The sequence below is a fragment of the Pseudophryne corroboree genome, chromosome 11 (genome assembly GCF_028390025.1).
Source record: "Pseudophryne corroboree isolate aPseCor3 chromosome 11, aPseCor3.hap2, whole genome shotgun sequence".
Lineage (NCBI taxonomy): Eukaryota > Metazoa > Chordata > Amphibia > Anura > Myobatrachidae > Pseudophryne > Pseudophryne corroboree.
The window spans coordinates 119708861-119736824 of NC_086454.1; the positions used below are offsets into that span (position 1 = coordinate 119708861).

Consider the following 27964-nt stretch of genomic DNA (forward strand, 5'->3'; position numbering starts at 1 on the left):
CACAGAGGTAGCCACAGCCGTGAACTACCGCACTGTACTGTGTCTGCTGCTAATATATAGACTGGTTGATAAAGAGATAGTATACTCGTAACTAGTATGTATGTATAAAGAAAGAAAAAAAACCCACGGTTAGGTGGTATATACAATTATGGACGGGCTGCCGAGTGCCGACACAGAGGTAGCCACAGCCGTGAACTACCGCACTGTACTGTGTCTGCTGCTAATATATAGACTGGTTGATAAAGAGATAGTATACTCGTAACTAGTATGTATGTATAAAGAAAGAAAAAAAAACCACGGTTAGGTGGTATATACAATTATGGACGGGCTGCCGAGTGCCGACACAGAGGTAGCCACAGCCGTGAACTACCGCACTGTACTGTGTCTGCTGCTAATATATAGACTGGTTGATAAAGAGATAGTATACTCGTAACTAGTATGTATGTATGTATAAAGAAAGAAAAAAAAACCACGGTTAGGTGGTATATACAATTATGGACGGGCTGCCGAGCGCCGACACAGAGGTAGCCACAGCCGTGAACTACCGCACTGTACTGTGTCTGCTGCTAATATATAGACTGGTTGATAAAGAGATAGTATACTCGTAACTAGTATGTATGTATAAAGAAAGAAAAAAAAACCACGGTTAGGTGGTATATACAATTATGGACGGGCTGCCGAGTGCCGACACAGAGGTAGCCACAGCCGTGAACTACCGCACTGTACTGTGTCTGCTGCTAATATATAGACTGGTTGATAAAGAGATAGTATACTCGTAACTAGTATGTATGTATAAAGAAAGAAAAAAAAACCACGGTTAGGTGGTATATACAATTATGGACGGGCTGCCGAGTGCCGACACAGAGGTAGCCACAGCCGTGAACTACCGCACTGTACTGTGTCTGCTGCTAATATATAGACTGGTTGATAAAGAGATAGTATACTCGTAACTAGTATGTATGTATAAAGAAAGAAAAAAAAACCACGGTTAGGTGGTATATACAATTATGGACGGGCTGCCGAGCGCCGACACAGAGGTAGCCACAGCCGTGAACTACCGCACTGTACTGTGTCTGCTGCTAATATATAGACTGGTTGATAAAGAGATAGTATACTCGTAACTAGTATGTATGTATAAAGAAAGAAAAAAAACCACGGTTAGGTGGTATATACAATTATGGACGGGCTGCCGAGTGCCGACACAGAGGTAGCCACAGCCGTGAACTACCGCACTGTACTGTGTCTGCTGCTAATATATAGACTGGTTGATAAAGAGATAGTATACTCGTAACTAGTATGTATGTATAAAGAAAGAAAAAAAAACCACGGTTAGGTGGTATATACAATTATGGACGGGCTGCCGAGTGCCGACACAGAGGTAGCCACAGCCGTGAACTACCGCACTGTACTGTGTCTGCTGCTAATATATAGACTGGTTGATAAAGAGATAGTATACTCGTAACTAGTATGTATGTATAAAGAAAGAAAAAAAAACCACGGTTAGGTGGTATATACAATTATGGACGGGCTGCCGAGTGCCGACACAGAGGTAGCCACAGCCGTGAACTACCGCACTGTACTGTGTCTGCTGCTAATATATAGACTGGTTGATAAAGAGATAGTATACTCGTAACTAGTATGTATGTATAAAGAAAGAAAAAAAAACCACGGTTAGGTGGTATATACAATTATGGACGGGCTGCCGAGTGCCGACACAGAGGTAGCCACAGCCGTGAACTACCGCACTGTACTGTGTCTGCTGCTAATATAGACTGGTTGATAAAGAGATAGTATACTCGTAACTAGTATGTATGTATAAAGAAAGAAAAAAAAACCACGGTTAGGTGGTATATACAATTATGGACGGGCTGCCGAGTGCCGACACAGAGGTAGCCACAGCCGTGAACTACCGCACTGTACTGTGTCTGCTGCTAATATAGACTGGTTGATAAAGAGATAGTATACTCGTAACTAGTATGACTATAAAGAAAGAAAAAAAAACCACGGTTAGGTGGTATATACAATTATGGACGGGCTGCCGAGTGCCGACACAGAGGTAGCCACAGCCGTGAACTACCGCACTGTACTGTGTCTGCTGCTAATATAGACTGGTTGATAAAGAGATAGTATACTACTAATATTATATATACTGGTGGTCAGGTCACTGGTCACTAGTCACACTGGCAGTGACACTCCTGCAGCAAAAGTGTGCACTGTTTAATTTTAATATAATATTATGTACTCCTGGCTCCTGCTATAACCTATAACTGGCACTGCAGTGCTCCCCAGTCCCCCCACAATTATAAGCTGTGTGAGCTGAGCACAGTCAGATATATATATACATTGATGCAGCACACTGGGCTGAGCAGTGCACACAGATATGGTATGTGACCGAGTCACTGTGTGTATCGTTTTTTTCAGGCAGAGAACGGATATATTAAATAAAACAAACAACTGCACTGTCTGGTGGTCACTGTGGTCGTCAGTCACTAAACTCTGCACTCTCTTCTACAGTATCACAGCCTCAGGTCAATCTCTCTCTCTCTCTCTCAACCCTAATCTAAATGGAGAGGACGCCAGCCACGTCCTCTCCCTATCAATCTCAATGCACGTGTGAAAATGGCGGCGACGCGCGGCTCCTTATATAGAATCCGAGTCTCGCGAGAATCCGACAGCGTCATGATGACGTTCGGGCGCGCTCGGGTTAACCGAGCAAGGCGGGAGGATCCGAGTCTGCTCGGACCCGTGAAAAAAACATGAAGTTCGTGCGGGTTCGGATTCAGAGAAACCGAACCCGCTCATCTCTAATGTGCACACAGAGGTTTTGCGTATTTGGTGGACCTACCCAAAAATATCTGTTTTTGAAATGAAATTACAGTATTTAAGTTATCATTCTTTTGTCTTCTCGGACAGGTTTGATCTGCTGGTTTGCCTATGCCCATCCTTAATAATAATAATAAAAAAAAATCCAGTAGGCTGGCCTTTCATGTTTCTCTTTCAGCATTCCCTGCCCTTCCTCCACAACATAATCATTTCATTACATAAGGGATTGCATTTTTTAATTACAGTATTATGGGATCCTTTGCTCGGATTTATCCACAAATAATACACTAATATTATGGAACATCACTGCCTTCTAATTTCAGTAGTTACTAACGAGGGTTATGTATATAATGACTATTCCCAGTGTGCTGAAATCCTGTTGTTGGTCACTTTATATTTTACTTTTCATTTATTACAATACATTCTCTTATCAAAATATGAAATGCTGATAGCATATACTCATAACAAAATGCCTTGTTTACATATTTATCTTTTTTTTTTACAAATGTTCCTTTTATTATTAGGTACAAATATTTTGTTGCAATATATTGTAATTTTGAAAGAAGTTTAAACATATAACCTTATTCTGATATGCTTGCACCGCTCTGTCTTATATCACCACCACACTCATTGCCAAATGCAATCTCTGACTAATACCGCTTTCACATCGCAATGCCGGGTCGCACCTAGAAATTGGAAACGGGTCCTTCCTGGGTGCCACCCGGCATTGGACCTTTTTAGGTTGGCTTCCTGACCTGTCAATATGTCAGGTCGGGTTGCCATCGTGGGCAGGGGGGCGGAGCCGGCGCTGACATCGGGGCGGAGGAGGCACTGGGAGATGAGATCATCTTCACACCGCCTCTGCCTATTCTGTGAACGGGTTCTGGGTCGTATCGACCAAGAAGCCCATTCACACTGCACCTGCCCCGGTAATAAACCAGGAATAACCCTTCTTTATTCTCGGGTTGAAACACCGGGTCAGGTGACCCGGGAATTCGGGAGTGACCCCTTTCACATCACACATCGAATCGACAATATACTGGGTCGATACTGGGTTATTTGTGCGGTGTGAAAGGGGTATAATATGCTTTTATATTTATATACACAAACATTGTATTCCTTTTAAGCATAGCTCTAGTTTACCAAGTTGTATTTCTATTCTACCAGAACAGAACTGTCTGCAGGATAAGACCTGTTTACTACAGTATTTTGTACACAATAAATTGCTCCCCCAAGCATTGTATTTATAAATAAGTTACATTTTTCTATAAAAATACTGTGACGTGTCTCCCTTGAACTAGTCATTTTAAGAAATCGTATAGACCAGAATAAAGTTTAACTGCAGCGCATGTATCAAAGAAATTCACTCCCTATTATGGATTCAAAATTAGTGGTTTGTAAACTCTTTAATTAGGTATATCACGGGTAACCAATTCTTATCAACGGTTACACAATGATTGCAGTTTCATTACTGTAAGTAGAGGTTGCAAAAGCATATGGTCTCATTGCAAGTAAAGCATGTTTCCTAATTTTTGGGACGCTATGGCAGTTACGCTGTAATATGTGGGTGACAAATCAGGAGTTAAATGACAGAGTGGCAGCTAAAAGACTTAAATGGAAATATGCAGAGTAAATACACAAAACCACATACAGTGCATTCGGAAAGTATTCACAGCGCTTCACTTTTTCTGCATTTTCTTATGTTACAGCCTTATTCCGAACTGGAATAAATAATTTTTTTCCATTAAAAATCTACACACAGGGCCTAATTCAGGCAGTGTGCGATCAACCAGAATTATTGAGAAAGAGATGCGAGCGCATGCGCAGCGCCCGTCCTGCACATGCGGTCGCATTTTCTGCAGGGGGGGGGGGGCACAGAAAATGTGATCACCTCCGCCTGTCAATCAGGCAGAGGTGGTCGCGGGGCGGGGCCGGCAACGCTCAGTTTCCAGGGAGGAGACGGAGCGTTGCAGGGGGCGGAGCGAGACGTACGGGGCGGTGCGGCGCGAGCGGGGGCGTATCGGGGGCGTGATCCCAGCAGCTGCGTGATGTCACACACAACCGCCGCAATCGGGAAGACGGCAGTGAGTCTCCTGCGGGTGCAGCTAAGCTGAGCCAGCAGAAGGCTGCCTCTATTTATGCTAACAAGCAGAAATTGTGATGTGATCACAATTTCTGTTTGCTGAAGGGGGGAAGGCGGCTGGCAGCATGCTGGGCGGCCTTGCCTGCGATGGGTGGCCCCCAGCATGTGATCCAAAGGATAGCAAATTCTGCTAATTAGCAGAATTTGCTATCCTTACTGAATTAGGCCCACAATACCCCACAATGACAACGTGAAAAAAGTTTTTTGAGATTTTTGCCAATGTATTAAAAGTAAAAAAACGAAGAAATCACATGTACATAAGTATTCACAGCCTCTGCTCAATACTTTGTTGATGCACCTTTGGCAGCAATTACAACCTCAAGTATTTTTGAATATGATGCCACAAAGCTTGGCACACCTATCTTTGGGCAGTTTTGCCCATTCCTCTTTACAACACCTCTCAAGCTCCATCAGGTTGGATGGACAGCATAGGTGTACAGCCATTTTCAGATCTCTCCAGAGATGTTCAATCGGATTCAAGTCTGGGCTCTGGCTGGGCCACTCAAGGATATCTTGGCTGTGTGCTTAGGGTCATTGTCCTGCTGAAAGATGAACCGTCGCCCCAGTCTGAGGTCAAGAGCGCTCTGGAGCAGGTTTTCATCTAGGATGTCTCTGTACATTGCTGCATTTGTCTTTCCCTCTATCCTGACTTGTCTCCCAGTTCCTGCCGCTGAAAAACATCCCCACAGCATGATGCTGCCACCACCATGCTTCACTGTAGGGATGGTATTGGCCTGGTGATGAGCAGTGCCTGGTTTCCTCCAAAAATGATGCCTGGCATTCACGCCAAAGAGTTCAATCTTTGTCTCATCAGACCAGAGTATTTTGTTTCTCATGGTCTGAGAGTCCTTCAGGTGCTTTTTGGCAAACTCCAGGCGGCCTGCCATGTGCTTTTTACTAAGGAGTGGCTTCCGTGTACTATACAGGCCTGATTGGTGGATTGCTGCAGAGATGGTTGTCCTTCTGGAAGGTTCTCCTCTCTCCATAGAGGAATGCTGTAACTCTGAAAGAGAGACCATCGGGTTCTTGGTCACCTCCCTGACTACGGCCCTTCTCCCCCGATCGCTCAGTTTAGACGGCCGGTCAGCTCTAGGAAGAGTCCTGGTGGTTCTGAACTTCTTCCATTTACAGATGACGGAGGCCACTGTGCTCAGTGGGACCTTCAAAAGCAGCAGATATTTTTCTGTACCCTTCCGCAAATTTGTGCCTTAAGACAATCCTGTCTCGGAGGTCTACAGACAATTCCTTTGACTTCATGCTTGGTTTGTGCTTAGAAATGTACTGTCAAGTGTGGGACCTTATATAGACAGGTGTGTGCCTTTCCAAATCATGTCCAATCAACTGAATTTACCACATGTGGACTCCAATTAAACTATAGGAACTTCTCAAGGATGGTCAGTGGAAACAGGATGCACCTGAGCTCAATTTTGAGCTTCCTGACAAAGGCTGTGAATACATATGTACATGTAATTTTTTAGTTTTTTTATTTTGAATAAATTTGGCAAAAGTTTATTTCACGTTGTCATTATGGGGTATTGTATTTAGAATTTTGAGGGGAAAAAGTTATTTATTCCATTTTGGAATAAGGCTGTAACTTAACAAAATGTGTAAAAAGTGAAGCACTGTAGATACTTTCCACTGTATGCATAGTTTACTGTACAACTGTAGAAATGTTACATTATTGTAACATATTGAGCAATACAGATGGTGTAATGGTTAGCATTACTGCCTCACAGAACTGAGGTCATGGGTTTGATTCCCACCATGGCCCTAACTGTGCGGAGTTTGTATAGTCTCCCCGTACTTGCGTGGGTTTCCTCTGGGTATTCCGGCTTCCTCCCACAATCCAAAAATATACTGGTAAGTTAACTGGCTCCCAACCCTAGTGTGAATATGTCTGTATGTACATGTGATAGGGAATATAGATTGTAAGCTCTACTGGGGCAGGGACTAGGAAACGGTCATTAAGTCGACACCACATAGGTCGACAGTCATTAGGTCGACCACTATTGGATGACAGGGTCACTAGGTCAACATGGTCATTAGGTCGACATGTAATAGGTCGACAGTTCAAAAGGTCGACATTAGTTTTTTGTTTGTTTGTTTTTGGACTTTTTCATACTTTATGATCCACGTGGACTACATTTGGGAAGCTTGCCATGCGATGGGACACGGTGCACTAATTGGGGTTTCCCGTCACTGTACGGAGAAAACGACACCCAAAAAAGTAAAAAAAACTCACGTCGACCCTAGTGACCCTGTCGACCTAATACATGTCGACCAATAGTGGTTGACCTAATGACTGTCGACCTAAGTTGTGTCGACCCAATGACCCATACCCCAGGGACTGATGTGAATGGGCAAATATTCTCTGTAAAGCGCTGAGGAATATGTGTGTGCTATATAAATTACTGGTAGTAATAATAATAATAAAAATATGAAGAAAGTAAATTCAAAACTGTATTTTTGGAATTGTCCATTTTTATAAAGCAGCAAAAGGAACATTTTTACCGGGCCCATCAGGACAGGGTCCCACCCTTAAACATTCTACTAATGGAGCATATCTTGTAAAGATTCACTAGAGGACAAGTAAGGCAGCAGCGCTCAGAGAGAAAGATCAATGTAGAGAGGTCAATAATGCATATAGCCTTAAATACACAGCAATACAGTACAACCAACAGTAACATCGTAGTAACCTTATGAACCAGCAGTGTTATATAGGCATAAAAAGGATCTTTGATGGCAACTGACAGGAAGGTGTAATGCCAGTAACAAGATGGTTGTCGACAGGAAACATCCATTAATCAAGATGACCACAAGTAAATAAATACAGTAGGTGAAAACTATTATGTGGTAGTCTTTATGGTGCAGTAAGCGAATAGATGGCGTGCATCATGGGTGTACTGAAATGCACAGAGGTCAGCGTGGTAATACATCAACTAGACAATGTTGTGAAGCTGTTTAATACCAATAACATTCACCTGTCACTAAATATATTACATATCAGCAATATGTGTGTGATCAGAGACACTGTTTTGTTTGAAGAATATTTTAAATAACATTAAAAGTGCAATGCATCAAGCTGGAAAGTTGCACTAGGATTATGGTACAAATAAAGGTCAGTATACCTGGCATAGAATAAAACCATGGTGCTTGTGTATGGATTCAGTATGATATGCCGGCAGTCAGGAGACCGATGCCGGAATCCCAACAGCCATAACAGTGGGGTAGCGTCTACTTTTCCTTCGTGGAGAGGACCTTTCCCATAACCCCCTGGGTCCATGTCACAATCTATTTGGAATAGTAAGGTGTGGCGAGTGGAGCGGAGCTAGACACCGAGCCGGAAGCGTGGCGAGCGATGCGAGCATGCGAGGGTCCAATGCTGCATAGAAACATTTTTTACCCCAAACGAACGGAGAACGAAGAAAACATTTAGGTGCTGTAAGGGCGGAAGTTCTCTCCTGCCCTCTTGTTTTGTCACTTCCAGGTCCTGAGCATGAAGGTAACATAGACACAACCATAATAGTGGTGGCGAGCGCAGCGTGTCCCCTCGCGGGCTTGATGCGCTCGCCACGCTTCGGGCCCGGTGGCTACATAACACCACCTGAGTGGGGATTCCGACTGCCAGTATTTCACCGGGTTTGGGATTCCAGCATTGGTATCCTGACAGTCGGAATCCCGAACAGCCAGCAAAATGAATGCCTCCCTTGTGTACACATCTCAACAAACATCAGTCACGTGCTCTGCACAACTCACTCCCATAGTCACACCAATATGTCACATACTGACTTACACTAAACTGATATCTTGTTTAAAAAAAATAAGAATTTACTTACCGATAATTCTATTTCTCGTAGTCCGTAGTGGATGCTGGGGACTCCGTAAGGACCATGGGGAATAGCGGCTCCGCAGGAGACAGGGCACAAAAGTAAAAGCTTTAGGATCAGGTGGTGTGCACTGGCTCCTCCCCCTATGACCCTCCTCCAAGCCTCAGTTAGGATACTGTGCCCGGACGAGCGTACACAATAAGGAAGGATTTTGAATCCCGGGTAAGACTCATACCAGCCACACCAATCACACTGTACAACCTGTGATCTGAACCCAGTTAACAGCATGATAACAGCGGAGCCTCTGAAAAGATGGCTCACAACAATAATAACCCGTTTTAGTTAACAATAACTATGTACAAGTATTGCAGACAATCCGCACTTGGGATGGGCGCCCAGCATCCACTACGGACTACGAGAAATAGAATTATCGGTAAGTAAATTCTTATTTTCTCTGACGTCCTAAGTGGATGCTGGGGACTCCGTAAGGACCATGGGGATTATACCAAAGCTCCCAAACGGGCGGGAGAGTGCGGATGACTCTGCAGCACCGAATGAGAGAACTCCAGGTCCTCCTCAGCCAGGGTATCAAATTTGTAGAATTTTGCAAACGTGTTTGCCCCTGACCAAGTAGCAGCTCGGCAAAGTTGTAAAGCCGAGACCCCTCGGGCAGCCGCCCAAGATGAGCCCACCTTCCTTGTGGAATGGGCATTTACATATTTTGGCTGTGGCAGGCCTGCCACAGAATGTGCAAGCTGAATTGTACTACACATCCAACTAGCAATCGTCTGCTTAGAAGCAAGAGCACCCAGTTTGTTGGGTGCATACAGGATAACAGCAAGTCAGTTTTCCTGACTCCAGCCGTCCTGGAAACATATATTTTCAGGGCCCTGACAACATCTAGCAACTTGGAGTCCTCCAAGTCCCTAGTAGCCGCAGGTACCACAATAAGCTGGTTCAGGTGAAACGCTGACACCACCTTAGGGAGAAACTGGGGACGAGTCCGCAGCTCTGCCCTGTCCGAATGGACAATCAGATATGGGCTTTTGTGAGACAAAGCCGCCAATTCTGACACTCGCCTGGCCGAGGCCAGGGCCAACAGCATGGTCACTTTCCATGTGAGATATTTCAAATCCACAGATTTGAGCGGTTTAAACCAATGTGATTTGAGGAATCCCAGAACTACGTTGAGATCCCACAGTGCCACTGGAGGCACAAAAGGGGGTTGTATATGCAGTACTCCCTTGACAAACTTCTGGACTTCAGGAACTGAAGCCAATTCTTTCTGGAAGAAAATCGACAGGGCCAAAATTTGAACCTTAATGGACCCCAATTTGAGGCCCATAGACACTCCTGTTTGCAGGAAATGCAGGAATCGACCGAGTTGAAATTCCTCCGTGGGGCCTTCCTGGCCTCACACCATGCAACATATTTTCGCCAAATGTGGTGATAATGTTGTGCGGTCACCTCCTTCCTGGCTCTGACCGGGGTAGGGATGACCTCTTCCGGAATGCCTTTTTCCCTTAGGATCCGGCGTTCAACCGCCATGCCGTCAAACGCAGCCGCGGTAAGACTTGGAACAGACATGATCCTTGCTGAAGCAAGTCCCTTCTTAGTATCTCTTGAAGTTCCGGGTACCAAGTCCTTCTTGGCCAATCCGGAGCCACGAGTATAGTTCTTACTCCTCTCCGTCTTATAATTCTCAGTACCTTGGGTATGAGAGGCAGAGGAGGGAACACATACACCGACTGGTACACCCACGGTGTTACCAGAGTGTCCCTGCTATTGCCTGAGGGTCTCTTGACCTGGCGCAATACCTGTCCAGTTTTTTGTTCAGACGGGACGCCATCATGTCCACCTTTGGTCTTTCCCAACGGTTCACAATCATGTGGAAGACTTCCAGATGAAGTCCCCACTCTCCCGGGTGGAGGTCGTGCCTGCTGAGGAAGTCTGCTTCCCAGTTGTCCACTCCCGGAATGAACACCGCTGACAGTGTTATCACATGATTTTTCGCCCAGCGAAGAATCCTTGCTGCCATTGCCCTCCTGCTTCTTGTGCCGCCCTGTCTGTTTACTTGGGCGACTGCCGTGATGTTGTCCGACTGGATCAGCACCGGTTGACTTTGAAGCAGAGGTCTTCCTAGGCTCAGAGCATTGTAAATTGCCCTTAGCTCCAGTATATTTATGTGGAGAGAAGTCTCCAGACTTGACCACACTCCTTGGAAATTTCTTCCCTGTGTGACTGCTCCCCAGCCTCTCAGGCTGGCATCCGTGGTCACCAGGACCCAGTCCTGAATGCCGAATCTGCTGCCCTCTAGTAGATGAGCACTCTGCAGCCACCACAGAAGAGACACCCTTGTCCTTGGAGACAGGATTATCCGCTGATGCATCTGAAGATGCGACCCGGACCATTCGTCCAGCAGATCCCACTGAAAAATTCTTGCGTGAAATCTGCCGAATGGAATCGCTTCGTAAGAAGCCACCATTTTTCCCAGGACTCTTGTGCATTGATGCACTGACACTTGGCCTGGTTCTAGGAGGCTCCTAACTAGCTCGGATAACTCCCTGGCTTTCTCCTCCGGGAGAAACACCTTTTTCTGGACTGTGTCCAGAATCATCCCTAGGAACAGCAGACGTGTCGTCGGAATCAGCTGCGATTTTGGAATATTTAGAATCCACCCGTGCTGTCGTAGAACTACTTGAGATAGTGCTACTCCGACCTCCAACTGTTCTCTGGACCTTGCCCTTATCAGGAGATCGTCCAAGTAAGGGATAATTAAGACGCATTTTCTTTGAAGAAGAATCATCATTTCGGCCATTACCTTGGTAAAGACCCGGGGTGCCGTGGACAATCCAAACGGCAGCGTCTGAAACTGATAGTGACAGTTCTGTACCACGAACCTGAGGTACCCTTGGTGAGAAGGGCAAATTGGGACATGGAGGTAAGCATCCTTGATGTCCAGGGACACCATATAGTCCCCTTCTTCCAGGTTCGCTATCACTGCTCTGAGTGACTCCATCTTGATTTGAACCTTTGTATGTAAGTGTTCAAAGATTTCAGATTTAGAATAGGTCTCACCGAGCCGTCTGGCTTCAGTACCACAAATAGTGTGGAATAATACCCCTTTCCTTGTTGTAGGAGGGGTACTTTGATTATCACCTGCTGGGAATACAGCTTGTGAATTGTTTCCAATACTGCCTCCCTGTCGGAGGGAGACGTTGGTAAAGCAGACTTCAGGAACCTGCGAGGGGGAGACGTCTCGAATTTCCAATCTGTACCCCTGGGATACTACTTGTAGGATCCAGGGGTCCACTTGCGAGTGAGCCCACTGCGCGCTGAAACTCTTGAGACGACCCCCCACCGCACCTGAGTCCGCTTGTACGGCCCCAGCGTCATGCTGAGGACTTGGCAGAAGCGGTGGAGGGCTTCTGTTCCTGGGAAGGAGCTGCCTGCTGCAGTCTTCTTCCCTTTCCTCTACCCCTGGGCAGATATGACTGGCCTTTTGCCCGCTTGCCCTTATGGGGACGAAAGGACTGAGGCTGAAAAGACGGTGTCTTTTTCTGCTGAGATGTGACTTGGGGTAAAAAAAAAAAAAAAAAAAAAGGTGGATTTTCCAGCTGTTGCCGTGGCCACCAGGTCCGATGGACCGACCCCAAATAACTCCTCCCCTTTATACGGCAATACTTCCATGTGCCGTTTGGAATCTGCATCACCTGACCAGTGTCGTGTCCATAAACATCTTCTGGCAGACATGGACATCGCACTTACTCTTGTTGCCAGAGTGCAAATATCCCTCTGTGCATCTCGCATATATAGAAATGCATCTTTTAAATGCTCTATAGTCAATAAAATACTGTCCCTGTCAAGGGTATCAATATTTTCAGTCAGGGAATCCGACCAAGCCACCCCAGCGCTGCACATCCAGGCTGAGGCGATCGCTGGTCGCAGTATAACACCAGTATGTGTGTATATACTTTTTAGGATATTTTCCAGCCTCCTATCAGCTGGCTCCTTGAGGGCGGCCGTATCTGGAGACGGTAACGCCACTTGTTTTGATAAGCGTGTGAGCGCCTTATCCACCCTAGGGGGTGTTTCCCAACGCGCCCTAACTTCTGGCGGGAAAGGGTATAACGCCAATAATTTTCTATCGGGGGAAACCCACGCATCATCACACACTTCATTTAATTTATCTGATTCAGGAAAAACTACAGGTAGTTTTTTCACAGCCCACATAATACCCTTTTTTGTGGTACTTGTAGTATCAGAAATATGTAACACCTCCTTCATTGCCCTTAACATGTAACGTGTGGCCCTAATGGAAAATACGTTTGTTTCTTCACCGTCGACACTGGAGTCAGTGTCCGTGTCTGTGTCTGTGTCGACCGACTGAGGTAATGGGCGTTTTAAAGCCCCTGACGGTGTTTGAGACGCCTGGACAGGTACTAATTGGTTTGCCGGCCGTCTCATGTCGTCAACCGACCTTGCAGCGTGTTGACATTATCACGTAATTCCCTAAATAAGCCATCCATTCCGGTGTCGACTCCCTAGAGAGTGACATCACCATTACAGGCAATTGCTCCGCCTCCTCACCAACATCGTCCTCATACATGTCGACACACACGTACCGACACACAGCACACACACAGGGAATGCTCTGATAGAGGACAGGACCCCACTAGCCCTTTGGGGAGACAGAGGGAGAGTTTGCCAGCACACACCAAAACGCTATAATTATACAGGGACAACCTTATATAAGTGTTTTCCCTTATAGCATCTTAATATATTATAATATCGCCACACAAAATGCCCCCCCTCTCTGTTTTAACCCTGTTTCTGTAGTGCAGTGCAGGGGAGAGCCTGGGAGCCTTCCTAGCAGCGGAGCTGTGTAGGAAAATGGCGCTGTGTGCTGAGGAGAATAGGCCCCGCCCCCTTTTCGGCGGGCTTCTTCTCCCGTTTTTCTGACAACCTGGCAGGGGTTAAATACATCCATATAGCCCCAGAGGCTATATGTGATGTATTTTTAGCCAGCATAGGTACTTTCATTGCTGCCCAGGGCGCCCCCCCCAGCGCCCTGCACCCTCAGTGACCGTTGGTGTGAAGTGTGCTGAGAGCAATGGCGCACAGCTGCCGTGCTGTGCGCTACCTTAAGAAGACTGGGAAGTCTTCAGCCGCCGATTTCTGGACCTCTTCTCTCTTCAGCATCTGCAAGGGGGTCGGCGGCGCGGCTCCGGTGACCCATCCAGGCTGTACCTGTGATCGTCCCTCTGGAGCTAGTGTCCAGTAGCCTAAGAAGCCAATCCATCCTGCACGCAGGTGAGTTCACTTCTTCTCCCCTAAGTCCCTCGTTGCAGTGAGCCTGTTGCCAGCAGGACTCACTGAAAATAAAAAACCTAACAAAACTTTTACTCTAAGCAGCTCTTTAGGAGAGCCACCTAGATTGCACCCTTCTCGGCCGGGCACAAAAACCTAACTGAGGCTTGGAGGAGGGTCATAGGGGGAGGAGCCAGTGCACACCACCTGATCCTAAAGCTTTTACTTTTGTGCCCTGTCTCCTGCGGAGCCGCTATTCCCCATGGTCCTTACGGAGTCCCCAGCATCCACTTAGGACGTCAGAGAAAATAAAGAAAAACGAAATTTTCTGTACTCATGCATTAGGGCTCATAGACAATCCCAGCAGAATGATACCCCTGTGGAACACCCTGCTATTCAGGTACTGGACAATGTATAACATTAAATTCCTTCTGGATAGTACAACCCTCCACCATTTTCCCGAATTCTCTGACCTCCGCAAGTGCCTTTTATCAGTACTAGCAACTCCAATACCTGTTTCCCAATAAGGCTAAAACTTTGCTCGACCCTCCACCTCAGGCTAGCATAGATCCACTTCACAGCCACTTTCTACTTACTGATAAATCATGGACAACCTGCTAAAGAACTGTGTAAGGACGGGAAGAGAATGTACGGGGGATGCTGGAACAGGAAGAATGGTCTTGTATCGGGAAGTCGGTGGCCAACTGCTCGATATGCACATGTATTAAAGAGAACTCAGAGAAACATCTATTCTGATGGTATCTGTCCCTGTCCTCATCCACGTTTTTTATCAATCTTCGTCAGAATTTTACATGCATGGTAAATTGGTAAATACTGTCTGCTTTAGCATGTAGCCAACAAATGCTGCAGTTTTATTTTTGCACTGCAATTTAGATGAGTTCTAAAATCTCTCTTCACGTTTCAGATCTGCCCCACCTGCAGTGCAACATGGGCCCTCATTCCGAGTTGTTCGCTCGGTAATTTCTTCGCATCGCAGCGATTTTCCGCTAACTGCGCATGCGCAATGTTCGCACTGCGACTGCGCCAAGTAAATTTGCTATGAAGATTGGTATTTTACTCACGGCATTACGAGGTTTTTTCTTCGTACTGGAGATCGGAGTGTGATTGACAGGAAGTGGGTGTTTCTGGGCGGAAACTGGACGTTTTATGGGAGTGTGTGAAAAAACGCTACCGTTTCTGGGAAAAACGCGGGAGTGGCTGGAGAAACGGAGGAGTGTCTGGGCGAACGCTGGGTGTGTTTGTGACGTCAAACCAGGAACGACAAGCACTGAACTGATCGCACTGGAAGAGTAAGTCTCGAGCTACTCAGGAACTGCACAGAGAAGTCTTTTCGCAATATTGCGAATCTTTCGTTCGCAATTTTGATAAGCTAAGATTCACTCCCAGTAGGCGGCGGCTTAGCGTGTGCAATGCTGCTAAAAGCAGCTTGCGAGCGAACAACTCGGAATGAGGGCCATGGTTTTACCAATGTGCACAATTACTTGCTTTTTATTTTTTTTTAGAATTAGCCCCTTTGAGTCCAGGGGGGTATTTGTGGGCATTCAAGCTTTTAAAAATGAAAAAGTGGAGGTGTTCCCACATTTATCTATCATGTCTCTATTATATTCTAGAAAATGATAAACAGAATTTGTTTGTTACTATGGGCAACAACATCATTTGTCTGTTTTAGAAGTTTTAGTAAATCTATATCCAGTACTTAAATCTTGATCTTATTGTCAATTTTTTAAATTAATCTTTTAAATGGGAGTTATAATTTATCATCAAAAAGTATGAGAATATAGGTATGTAATGCAGAAAACGTTGAACTCGCCACAGTTATGTTGATATACCCACAATAGTTCAGCAAGGAGTTAAATTTTATCTGCAGGATTGTCTTTCTGCATTCTGCTTGTGGACATTTGGTGATTCTGGAAGGGTTAACGTTCTAGCGAGGATTTTACAACAGATATTTTCCCCTGCAGTTGCTGAAATGACATCATTATGCAGTTTCATATAAACAATTAGTGAGCCGACACTTTCTCCATCACTCACCTGGTGATATTTTTACAGCTCTGCGACTATACATCTACTGCCTGAAATTTTTTGTAAATAAATAATTTCCAAAACCCTTGCCAGTGTGAAATTAATTCATATGCAAACTCCAATAAATAATTCAGGATTATAAAGAGAAATGTACTACAAAATGCATTTATAGCTTCTCCTGCCCCAATCCAACTCGAGACTTAATACATTCTTAACCACAATGGGATTTTGTGTGCTATAACATTGTTACACATTTATATGCAGGTGACAACGTTACAACTTTACCTGAGAGGTGGTAAAGTAAGGAATAATTCAGATTAGAGATGGTCACATGCCTGATACTTTTGCCCCAACATGCATACTGGGAGTGGAGGTTTCAGTACTGCAAGAAGACTAACACAAGGGATAAACAATTAGCTGCGCAGAACACATGCGCGCAGACAAAGCCTGTTTCAGTTTGGTGGCCCTATAGTGCATCAAACTGGTTTTTTTTTTGGGGGGGGGATTTGAGAAATTCGGGGGGTTATTTAGAGATGGACGCAGATCTTGTTTCCGCAGCAAGATCTACGTTCATCTACTCACATGTTGGGGGCCACCCAGCACAGGGCAAGGCCGCTCAGCATGTGAGCTGTGCCTGCCCCGTGATACGTTTGCAAATGCATTGATTAGAGGACAACCCCTGCATTAGAGGACATCCCTGGCGGTCCGGAACCATCTTTTATTTCACATGCAGCCAAAGTGTGACATCATGCAACCGCCCCGAAAACAGTCCGGACACGCATGCACTGTCCGGACTACACCCACGTAACGCCGCGTCGACGCCCTCCGCTGTCTATCACTATTCGATCGCATCCTTCCGAGATGCAATTGCATGGTGAAGGGACACGCACGCGCACTATTGACGATGTGCAGACCCTATGGACACGGCCGCTGCATGTGAACGCAGCGGCTGCATCCATCTCTGGATAGCCCCTCAATCCTGTTAAAAAAAATTGGTTACAAAGATTTACACATGAAAAAATTGATCCAAATCCAAATTGGCCTGTTAAAATTAAATCGGAAGATATTGAGGGGGGAATTAAATTGTTTGAAAAGTTGGTTGGGTGTCTGTTTTTTCTCTATCTAATAGACAGGAAAAAACAATTACCGTATATACTCGAGTATAAGCTGACTTTTTCAGCACTTTTTTTGTGTGCTGAAAAAGCCACCTCGGCTTATATTCGAGTCAGCGTTAGGAGGGACACGGAGAGCACAGCGCGCGGCTCTCCTGTGTCCCTCCTGCATCTCCGGCGGCAGCGGTGTGTGTGTGTTAAAGGAAGTGCACGAACCGGCACTTCCTTTAACACACGCCGCTGCCGCCGGAGACGCAGGAGGGACACAGGAGAGCCGCGCGCTGCGCTCTCCGTGTACCTCCTTCAGAAGACAGCGCGGGAGCGACGGAGGGTAAGTATCTAGCACTGTGGGGCATATCTGGCACATCTGGCACTGTGGAGCATATCTGGCACATCTGGCACTGTGGGGCACATCTGGCACTGTGGGGCATATCTGGCACATCTGGCACTGTGGGGCATATCTGGCACTGTGGGGCACATCTGGCACTGTGGGGCATATCTGGCACTGTGGGGCACATCTGGCACTGTGGGGCACATCTGGCACTGTGGGGCATATCTGGCATATCTGGCACTGTGGGGCATATATCTGGCACTGTGGGGCATATCTGGCACTGTGGGGCATATCTGGCACATCTGGCACTGTGGGGCATATCTGGCACTGTGGGGCATATCTGGCACATCTGGCACTGTGGGGCGTATCTGGCACTGTGGGGCATATCTGGCACTGTGGGGCATATCTGGCACTATGAGGTCTGTGTACGGGTAGAGCTGCATTTCCCACCCTAGGCTTATACTCGCGTCAATAAGTTTTCCCAGGTTTTTGTGGTAAAATTAGGTGCCTCGGCTTATATTCGGGTCGACTTATACTCAAGTATATATGGCAGATAGGGAAAAAACAGACGCCCAACTGACTTTTCAAACAATTGAATTCCCCCCTAGATGTGTATTTAGCAAAGTTACAGAACATATCATTCATGACATCTTTACTTTAAGCTCTGAGAAGGGAAGCTCTCATGTATAGTCAATTTAGAGATATATCAGCACTCAAATTTTATTCAACCCAATCTTGCTAAAAATCCTTTAGGAAAATCCAAAGCCAAGGATTACTGTGGTACAACAACATATTTCAGCAGTGCTATGGCAAACTGGGTGAGTAATGAATGAGTGTATTACCTGGGCATTTCACTTCCATTGGCTGGATGTAATGAAGTGCGAGACGGTCAGAACTCCAAGATTCCATCCGAACTCGTACATTTTTTAAAGGAGCAAACACTTACAAGGTTGGTTTTGTCCTGTAAATGTTTGCAGCTTTAAAAAAAAGTTCGGACAAAATCTCAGAGCGCCGGCCGTCTCGCACTCCATTGTGTCCAGCCCTATACTGTCTTCACTGCCTCAGTCATATCCATACTCTACCACCATACGCATTGTTATATAAGGTAAGTGCACTGGAGACACGGAAGAGACAGCGAGTGAGAGGAGGTGCAATGCAAGTTGCAGATTCTTCTGATAACAGTTTTAAACCAAAAACCATTAACACAAATGTAGCTAGAAGATAATTATCACAATAATGTAAGTCAGGTAGATACGCTAGCAGTGCTACATATCCCAAAAGGTGCTACAGTCACTCCCAGGGCTTTAGAAAATGTTTTATGTGGTGTGGTTTAATGAGGTTAGGTGCAGTATAACCCAGCACTTGCTAATATTACATTTTTGAAAACTTACATTGTTTTGAGTCAGTGGTTCAAAGCGCTCTACCAAAACTTCAAGCACGCTGGTTGTTCTCCTTCTGTAAAGAGCAGAACAAACAAAATAATTAGCTGCATTGTATCGTAAATCCTTAATGAACTTAATCTGAGGCCTGGGTATTGCAGGCCTCTCAGATCCTCATCATGCAAGTTTTTATGAATATTCAGTAAGCATTATCAGCAGATAGAAACATTGATAACTTGGCTGATGTCAAATACTAGCCACAAACACCACAGTAACAGTGCCCCAGTGCCCCAATTACCATGTGAAATCAGCAGGGCCCTTACCTGGCATTATCACATGTACTTTTGAGAATATCATTTGTAAGACATAACAGACATAACATGGAACAACCAACTACAACTAATCAGATATTGTCTTTGATCATTATACTTAACGTCAGACAATGAAAGCAAAAATGTCTGAATGGCTGCAGTTTTACTACACATTTTCATATTGATAAAAAAACAACAACTTTGCATTGGTTTTAAAATGACTAATGGTACACAATAAAAGATCTCTTAAATGATTACCTAATGCTGATCTTATGCTGCCCATACACTTGTGCAATTGGCCGCGCTGCGATTTTCCCGGGTGTGGATCATCAAATCGACAGTGTCTAGGTCGACAATGTTTAGGTCGACCACTATAGATCGACAGTCACTAGGTCGACAGGGTTGGAAGGTCGACAAGGTTTCTAGGCCGAAAGGTCAAAAGGTCGACATAAGGGTTTTTTTTTTTGGGGGGGGGGGTTGTGTCGTATTCTTCGTAGAGGGACCGGGAACCCCAATTAGTGCACCGTGTCCCCTCGCAGGGCTCGCTTCGCTCGCCATGCTTCGGGCAAGGGCAGATTACCAGTGCCGTAACTGGACATTTTAGCGCTGTGTGCAAGAAACAGCATCGGCGCCCCCTTCCCCCCCAGTATTAAAAATAGGGCCAGTGCGCGTCGTAGGTGTGCGCCAAAAATATAGGGGTGGCTTCATGGGGAAGGGACCTGACCAAAAAATAATACCAATTCATATTACGTTACACAGTAGTCTCCATTATTCAAATTACGCCAAACAGTAGTGCCACTTACACACATTACACCAGGTAGAACCTCTGTCACACATTACAGCAGGTAGAACCTCTGTCACACATTACAGCAGGTAGAATCCCCTCTGACACAGTACGACAGGTAGAGTTCCTTTTGTCACATTCTGGCAGGTAGAATTTCCCCCATCTGGCCCCTAATAAAGAGGAAGGCCGATGAATTATATGCCGCCGTCTTTGACGGGTCTATATATACATAGAATATATATATATATATATCTCCAATGGCGGAATACAAACGTAACTCAAAAGGCATAAGGTATACTGCAATAAAAAACTGGTATATTTGCAGGTCTGCAGGTCAATGTGGTTCAGATCGTCCGTTCTTTTTTTAAGACTCACTAGAATAGCAATAATAGGTATAGCAATAATATATATATATATATATATATATATATATACATACATATACACAGTGGTCGAAGTGGGGCGGTATACGGCGGTATGGTATACCGCCACTTCTTCCACTGACCCGGAAGAGTTTTTTATTTTATTAAATGAAAAAGTGTGCAGCAGGAGGCGAGGGAAGTGGCCATCCTGCTGCACATGGTGCTCCTGTTCCTGCTCGGCGGCTGTGTAGAGCGCTGGACTAGATCACCGCCGCCCAGCCCCTCACAGCCGCCCGCCGCCAACCACTCACCACCGCCAGCCGCTCACCTGTCCGCAACAAATGGCGATCAGAGGGACCTTACCGCACCAAAGGCCTCCTTATCACTGCCGCTGCCCATGGGTGCCTCCGCCGAGCACAGTCAGGTAATGTTCCCCTGCTGTCACCCTCTCTCCCTGTCGTTACTGTCCCTGTCCCTACTGTCACTCTCTCTCTCTCCCTGCTGTCACTCTCTCTCCCTGTTGTTACTCTCCCTGTCCCTGCTGTCACTCTCTCCCTGTCCCTGTTGTCACTCTGTCTGTCCCTGTCCCTAAATTGTGGATCATACCATGTGCTATAATGTGAATTTCGGCTCATTCAGTGTGCTATAATGTGAATTTCGGCTCATTCAGTGTGCTATAATGTGAATTTCGGCTCATTCAGTGTGCTATAATGTGAATTTCGGCTCATTTAGTGTGCTATAATGTGAATTTCGGCTCATTCAGTGTGCTATAATGTGAATTTCGGCTCGTACCATTTGCTATAATGTGAATGTCGGCTTGCACCGTGTGCTATAAGGTGAAAGGGGCACCAGTATTTAATAGTATAAGGGGTTCTACTACACTGGATATGTCCCCTTTTGGGTGACCACGCCCCCTTTTATGGAGCGTGCGTGCCAAAGGCGCGCGCATAATTGCATCCTTGACTTTTCCATACCCCCACTTCAAAATTTCCACTTCGACCACTGTGTGTGTGTGTGTGTATATATGTGTGTGTATATATATATATATATACACACACACACACACACACACACACACACACACACACACACACACACACGCCTAACATTCTAAATTAATTCATAGCAGATAGATGGTAATACAGCCAGCCTTACTTTATTCTGTTTGGCTGGCTGGCAGACAGGGAGCTGTGACCACGGTCACAGACAGCAGATGAGCACCAAGCAACACACAACCTCTGTGCGCCTGGCGGCTCCATGCGCTGCCTGACGCTGCTGCCAGTGATGCTTCCTCCACCCTCCACACAGGCTGCTGCTGCTTTCAACTTCGGCGCCGTGCTGCCAGTGTGCACTATGCAGTGAGGAGCCGCACACTCGAGCGCAGCAGTGCACAGCAGATCGGATCTATAAGAGATCCGATGTGTGCCACTGTGGCGGGGGGCCCTTTCAAACAGAGGGGGCTGTGGTTGCTGCACTATAAGTTCCGGCTTGGCTGGGAGAGAAGGCGGAAATCATTGCGGCTCTGTGTTGGCGGGGGGCGGGCATTACTCGCGGCTTCATGCATCTGTACTGATAGTACATGACTAGATTGTGCGGCCGGCTGATTGCACCCCAAGTCATCCTGCGCTGTGTGCAAGGCACACAGCGCACATACCTAGTTACGGCACTGCAGATTACCGTTCCAATCGTAGTCCATGTGGATCGTTAAGTATGAAAAAGTTCAGAAAATTTTTTTTTGTTTAAACTCATGTCGACCTAGAAACCCTGTCGACCTTCCAACCCTGTCGACCTAGTGACTGTCGACCTATAGTGGTTGACCTAAACATTGTCGACCTAGACAGTGTCGATCTTCAGACCGGATCCCAATTTTCCCAGCAAGCAAGGCTGCAATAAATTGCATCTGAAGTGCTTTTTTGTGCATTCGATGTTCATGCTATCATGCGATAAATCACATGCCCCTTGCGACCTGAAATCAGGTGATCAGCACTATGAGCGGAGGGGAGTGTCCAGTAAGTGAGCTCAAAACCATACAGATCACAGATCGCAGTGCGATAAAACGCATGTTCTTAAAAACGACATGCAATCGCACATGCGATGCGATAAATATTAAGTGCAGCACATAATATCTTGAGATGCGAGATTCAACCAGCGTGCCAGCACTTCGCACCAGGGGACACATCCGATTGACATGCGACCCATGCGATGTATCGCACCAATGCAGTAGCAATCGCATGACTGAACCCGATATCGCCGTAGTGTATGGGCACTATTACACTGAGCGATAACTCTGCGATAACAATGCTATGAGAGCAGAGCAGGGAACCAGGCCCTGTGGTCAACTTGGTGGTCTAAATAGGCCATAAGCTGATCCATGTAAAAATATAATAGTTCAAATAAAAACAAAAACAAATACTTGCACCCAGGGGTCCGGTGATCAGTGAGTCAGCTGGATGCCAGGCTCCTGCTCTGTGATCCCAGGTAGCTGTTCTGTAAACAGGCATCCCATATGCCGTAAAGTAAGATGCCGGTTTACAGGAGGGGCGGCGGAGGGGGGTACCCGTCAGCAGCGGTGCATGCGCAGTACAATCTCACAATCGTCACAAAAAATACCCTGAGAGATGTGGAAAGTGTATTTTCTTGCTAGCTCTGTCCCTGCATGCGATTATTGATATATCCCTGCAATGTATTCAATTATCGCATTGCACATTGGGGCGAACTATGGTAAATATGCCCTTAGTGTTACGTAAAATGGATATGTTACCAAACATGGCTATATCACCAGGTCACATCAGTGACCAGAGCAGATGTCATGTGCTTGATAGAAACGGTCAGAGGAAAGTATTAAAAAAGATTATACATACTGCATTAAGGGGGGAAACGTACAAGTATGTGAGAGGAAGGAATGTTAGACTCATCATCTGCTGCATTAATGTTAGATGGGAAACCTACAGATTGAGAAACGACAAGTAATATTCTGTCATCTGAGACAGCAGTGTTACTAATGACATGTTTTACCACTGCGAGTCTCTCTTCATAGACTGCAGCAGTTCCCAAACTTTTCTGAATCACGCTGCCACACAGTATCAGAATTCATTTCATAGTCCCTATGTGTAAAGTTTCTTTCTGAGAAATTCCGATTTTTTAAAAATTATTAAATTAAGTTGTGCTTATACAGGTTGAGTATCCCATATCCAAATATTCCGAAATACGGAATATTCCGAAATACGGACTTTTTTGAGTAAGAGTGAGATAGTGAAACCTTTGTTTTTTGATGGCTCAATGTATACAAACTTTGTTTACTACACAAAGTTATTAAAAATATTGTATTAAATGACCTTCAGGCTGTGTGTATAAGGTGTATATGAAACATAAATGAATTGTGTGAATGTAGACACACTTTGTTTAATGCACAAAGTTATAAAAAATATTAGCTAAAATTATCTTCAGGCTGTGTGTATAAGGTGTATATGTAACATAAATGTATTCTGTGCTTAGACTTAGGTCCCAACACCATGATATCTCATTATAGTATGCAATTATTCCAAAATACGGAAAAATCCGATATCCAAAATACCTCTGGTCCCAAGCATTTTGGATATGGGATACTCAACCTGTATGTCATCCTTAGAGGGGTATATTAAATTAGTGTCGGTTCTTCTCCGACGGAGAGGATCTGACACTTTCCTATTCAATTTGCTGGCATTTCCGACAGGTTTTTGCCTGTTTTCAACAATGCCGATACAACTTTTTTGGAAGTCGAATCGGCATTGTCGATAAACAGGCCAAAAACCTGTCGGAAACACCCGCAAGTTCGACAAAAAAATGTGGATCTGCTAATCTGCCGATCCACGTGTTTTCCGACTAGTCGGAAAAACGGCACTGGACTCGAATAGGTTGAATCCAGATTCAGCCTAAAAAAGTCTGAAAGTGCAGTTTTTTTCCGACTTGTCGGGAATTCCAACAATAATTGAATAGACCCCTTAGAGTCAGTTATGTGGTGAGGGACAGGATTTGCTTCTGATTGTCCACATATATTAAGATTGTGTTAGGGTCTCCTGCCCTGTGCTGCAACGTCGTCATGGCAACCGGGAGACAAGTGCTAGCGGAGTAACCTGAGCGCAGCTGATACTCCGGTTCGGGTCTTTTGCTGTGCAGTGGTTACAGGCTCTGTGCACGGCAGGGGATCCGGTGCTGGTTTTTGTGCTCACAGTCTGTGAGGTCTGAGTGGGGCGTGGACAGCACCTGCTTTATAAGGCCTCTTCTCAGGTTAAGCAGATGCTGCTGAATCTTTGTTGGTTAGTCAGTTCCTGAAAGTTAGCCAGTACTGTGTAGCTTTGTAGTTGTTGTTGCTTACTGCAAATAGGCCTGGGGATTTGGTACTACACTCTGCCAATCCAGACCTAGCAGTAAGACTGGAGTCAGTCGTTTAACTTGCTGGGGTTCTTTTACTACTCTGTGAACTTAGCAAGTTTGCGGCTGTATTCTAAGACTTGCCTGCCTAAATCCTGTCTCACTGTGCAAGGTGTCAGGTGTCAGTTTAGTGGCAGTAAGCTGAACCTGTGCACTGCAAGTGAGAATTAGGATTGTGGAGACTCTCCTTGTGTCTATCATTCCATCTCTGACCAAGGAGTTTACTGCCACACCCGTTGGTAACCCTTTAGGGTTTTGCTGTTGCCCTTAGCAACAGCATTTCGGGTTCTCTACGTATTAAAACACAACATCTTGCTTTTCCCATCTGAGCATTACTAATACTAGGGAGACACCCAGTTCCTTAGCCTCTGGGCTTCTCTGTTCACTTTGTGTGTATTTTGTTACCCTATCACCTTCTGTGTACGTAATGTCATATTCCCCAGTCTGTCTGTGAGTTCATTTGTTTTGCATACCTATCCGTTCAGACACCAGTACATTCCTGCAGGCACTGGTGTGCATAACAGTTCAAACACCAGTACATTCCTGCAGGCGCTGGAGTGCATAACAGTTCTGACACCAGTACATTCCTGCAGGCACTGGTGTGCATAACATATTCAGCAGCCTAATACTCCTGTTGAAATTTTGTGGGAATATGGAGCATACCCCTCAAAATACGTTGCAACAGGTGGTCGATCAGGTGCAGGTCCTGACTCGACAATTTAATGATTTGTCCATTAAAATGCACACCTCCCAGGCCGCTGGCGGAGCTCCCGCAGCAGCAGCACCTTCAGGGGTTAAGGAGCCGAAAGTAAATCTCTCGGATCGTTTTTCTGGAGATCGCTCGCAGTTCTTTTGTTTCAAGGAGAGCTGCAAGCTATACTTCCGGCTTAGGCCTCAGTCTTCTGGGTCGGAGATTCAGCGTGTGGGCATAGTGATTTCCTTGCTACAAGGAGACCCACAGGTCTGGGCATATGGGTTGCAGCCTGACTGTCCGTCGCTTAAAAGTGTTGATGCTTTTTTTACGGCACTGGGCATGTTGTATGATGACCCTGACAAGACGGCCTCAGCCGAGGCTCAGATTTCGATCCTTAAGCAAGGGCGAAGGCCAGTTGAGGTTTACTGTACGGAGTTTCGGAGGTTGGCCCATGATACCCAGTGGAATGACCCAGCCCTGAGACACCAGTACCGAAGAGGTCTTTCTAACCAGATAAAGGACCAACTGGTACAATATCCCTTGCCTGATAGCTTGGATCAGCTCATGCAGTTATCCATCCGGGTGGATAGACGGCTGAGAGAGCGTAGGCTTGAAAGGGAGACTGAGGTTTCCTTCTTTCCCAAGGGAACCTCAGACTCTGAGGAATTTTCCGAGGAGCCTATGCAGATTGGGGCTACCCGCCTCTCCTCGCGTGAGAAGACGCGGAGGAGACAGCAGGGGTTGTGTTTGTACTGTGGGAATAAAGGTCATGTGGTAGTATCATGCCCAGAAAAGCCGGAAAACTTCAGGGCCTGAGGGTGATGGGAAATATCCTGTCAGGCCAGAAGTCAGAATTTCCCAAGAAGACTTTTATAATTCCGGTGACCTTGAAGATCCTCGGTCAAACTGTCAAGACTGAGGCCTTTGCGGACAGTGGGGCCGACGGGGTTTTTATGGACCGCCAATTCGCCCTGAAACACTCTGTTCCCTTAGTACCCTTGGCATCGGAAATTGAGATTTGTGGGTTAAACGGGGAACCATTATCCCAAGGTAAAATTACCTCTTGCACTAGCCAGATTTCTTTGTTTATTGGAGCCACACACTCTGAAAAATTGTCCTTTTATGTGACTGTCTGTACTTTTGCCCCATTGGTGTTGGGGTTACCCTGGTTAAGGGCCCACAATCCTCAATTTGACTGGGTCTCTGGGGAGATTCTTAGTTGGGGTACTGATTGTTTCAGGAGTTGCTTGAGCCTTCCAGTCAGGCTCTCGCAGCTAAGTTTGCCAGGATTGCCAGGGTGTTATGCAGATTTTGTGGACGTGTTCTCCAAAGTTGCAGAGGTACTACCTCCCCATCGCCCCTATGACTGTGCCATTGATTTGTTGCCAAATGCTAAGCTTCCCAAGAGCAGGTTGTACTCCTTGTCACGTCCTGAGACTCAGGCTATGGCAGAGTACATTCAGGAGAACTTGGCTAAGGGATTTATCAGACCTTCACAGTCTCCAGTTGGGTCGGGGTTCTTCTTCGTGGGTAAAAAGGACGGTTCGTTGCGACCCTGCATCGACTTCAGGGAATTGAACCGTATCACGATTAAAAACTCATACTCACTGCCCCTCATTTCGGTCTTGTTTGACCAGCTTCGTACTGCCACCATTTTTTCTAAGATTGACCTACGCGGTGCGTACAATCTAATCCGAATAAGAGAGGGGGATGAATGGAAGACTGCCTTTAATACCCACTCAGGGCATTATGAATATTTGGTGATGCCTTTTGGGCTCTGTAATGCCCCGGCAGTCTTCCAGGATTTCATGAATGATGTGCTCAGGGAATATTTGGATAGATTCTTAGTTGTATACTTAGATGACATCCTAATCTTCTCCCATTCCCTGGAGGAACATCGGAAGCATGTACGCTTAGTCCTCCAGAAACTCAGAGACCACCGGCTTGGGGCGAAGCTGGAGAAGTGCGAATTTGAAGTTCAGCAAATCGCATTTCTAGGATATATTATCTCCCCAGAAGGTTTCCAAATGGAGGGTTCCAAGGTACAGGCAGTCCTGGATTGGATGCAGCCCACTAGTTTGAAGGCGCTTCAGCGTTTCCTGGGCTTTGCGAATTTTTATAGACGATTTATCGCTGGATTTTCGTCTATAGTGGCGCCCTTGGTGGCACTCACTAAGAAAGGGGCGGATGTTGCTCACTGGTCTTGTGAGGCTAAAGCGGCTTTTGCCCGTCTCAAAAGGGCATTTGTATCGGCCAAGGTGCTGCGACACCCAGATCCAGAGCGTCCTTTTGTGGTGGAGGTGGATGCCTCTGAGATGGGTATTGGGGCAGTGCTTTCTCAGATGGGAGTGTCTGATAATCGCCTTCATCCCTGTGCTTACTTTTCCCGTAAATTTTCGCCTGCCGAGATGAATTATGACGTGGGTAACCGGGAA

The 27964-nt window shown here is 45.9% G+C and overlaps 1 protein-coding gene across 1 annotated transcript in view; it reads right to left on the reverse strand.

Annotated features, from left to right (window-relative positions):
* The window catches only part of TSPAN4 (tetraspanin 4), a 1631716-nt gene that overhangs the window by 818920 nt on the left and 784832 nt on the right, over positions 1-27964 (reverse strand). Inside the window, exon 5 of the mRNA XM_063944765.1 lies at positions 18981-19044. The gene's annotated coding sequence lies outside the window, so the exon portion shown is untranslated. The remainder of the gene's footprint in view (positions 1-18980; positions 19045-27964) is intronic.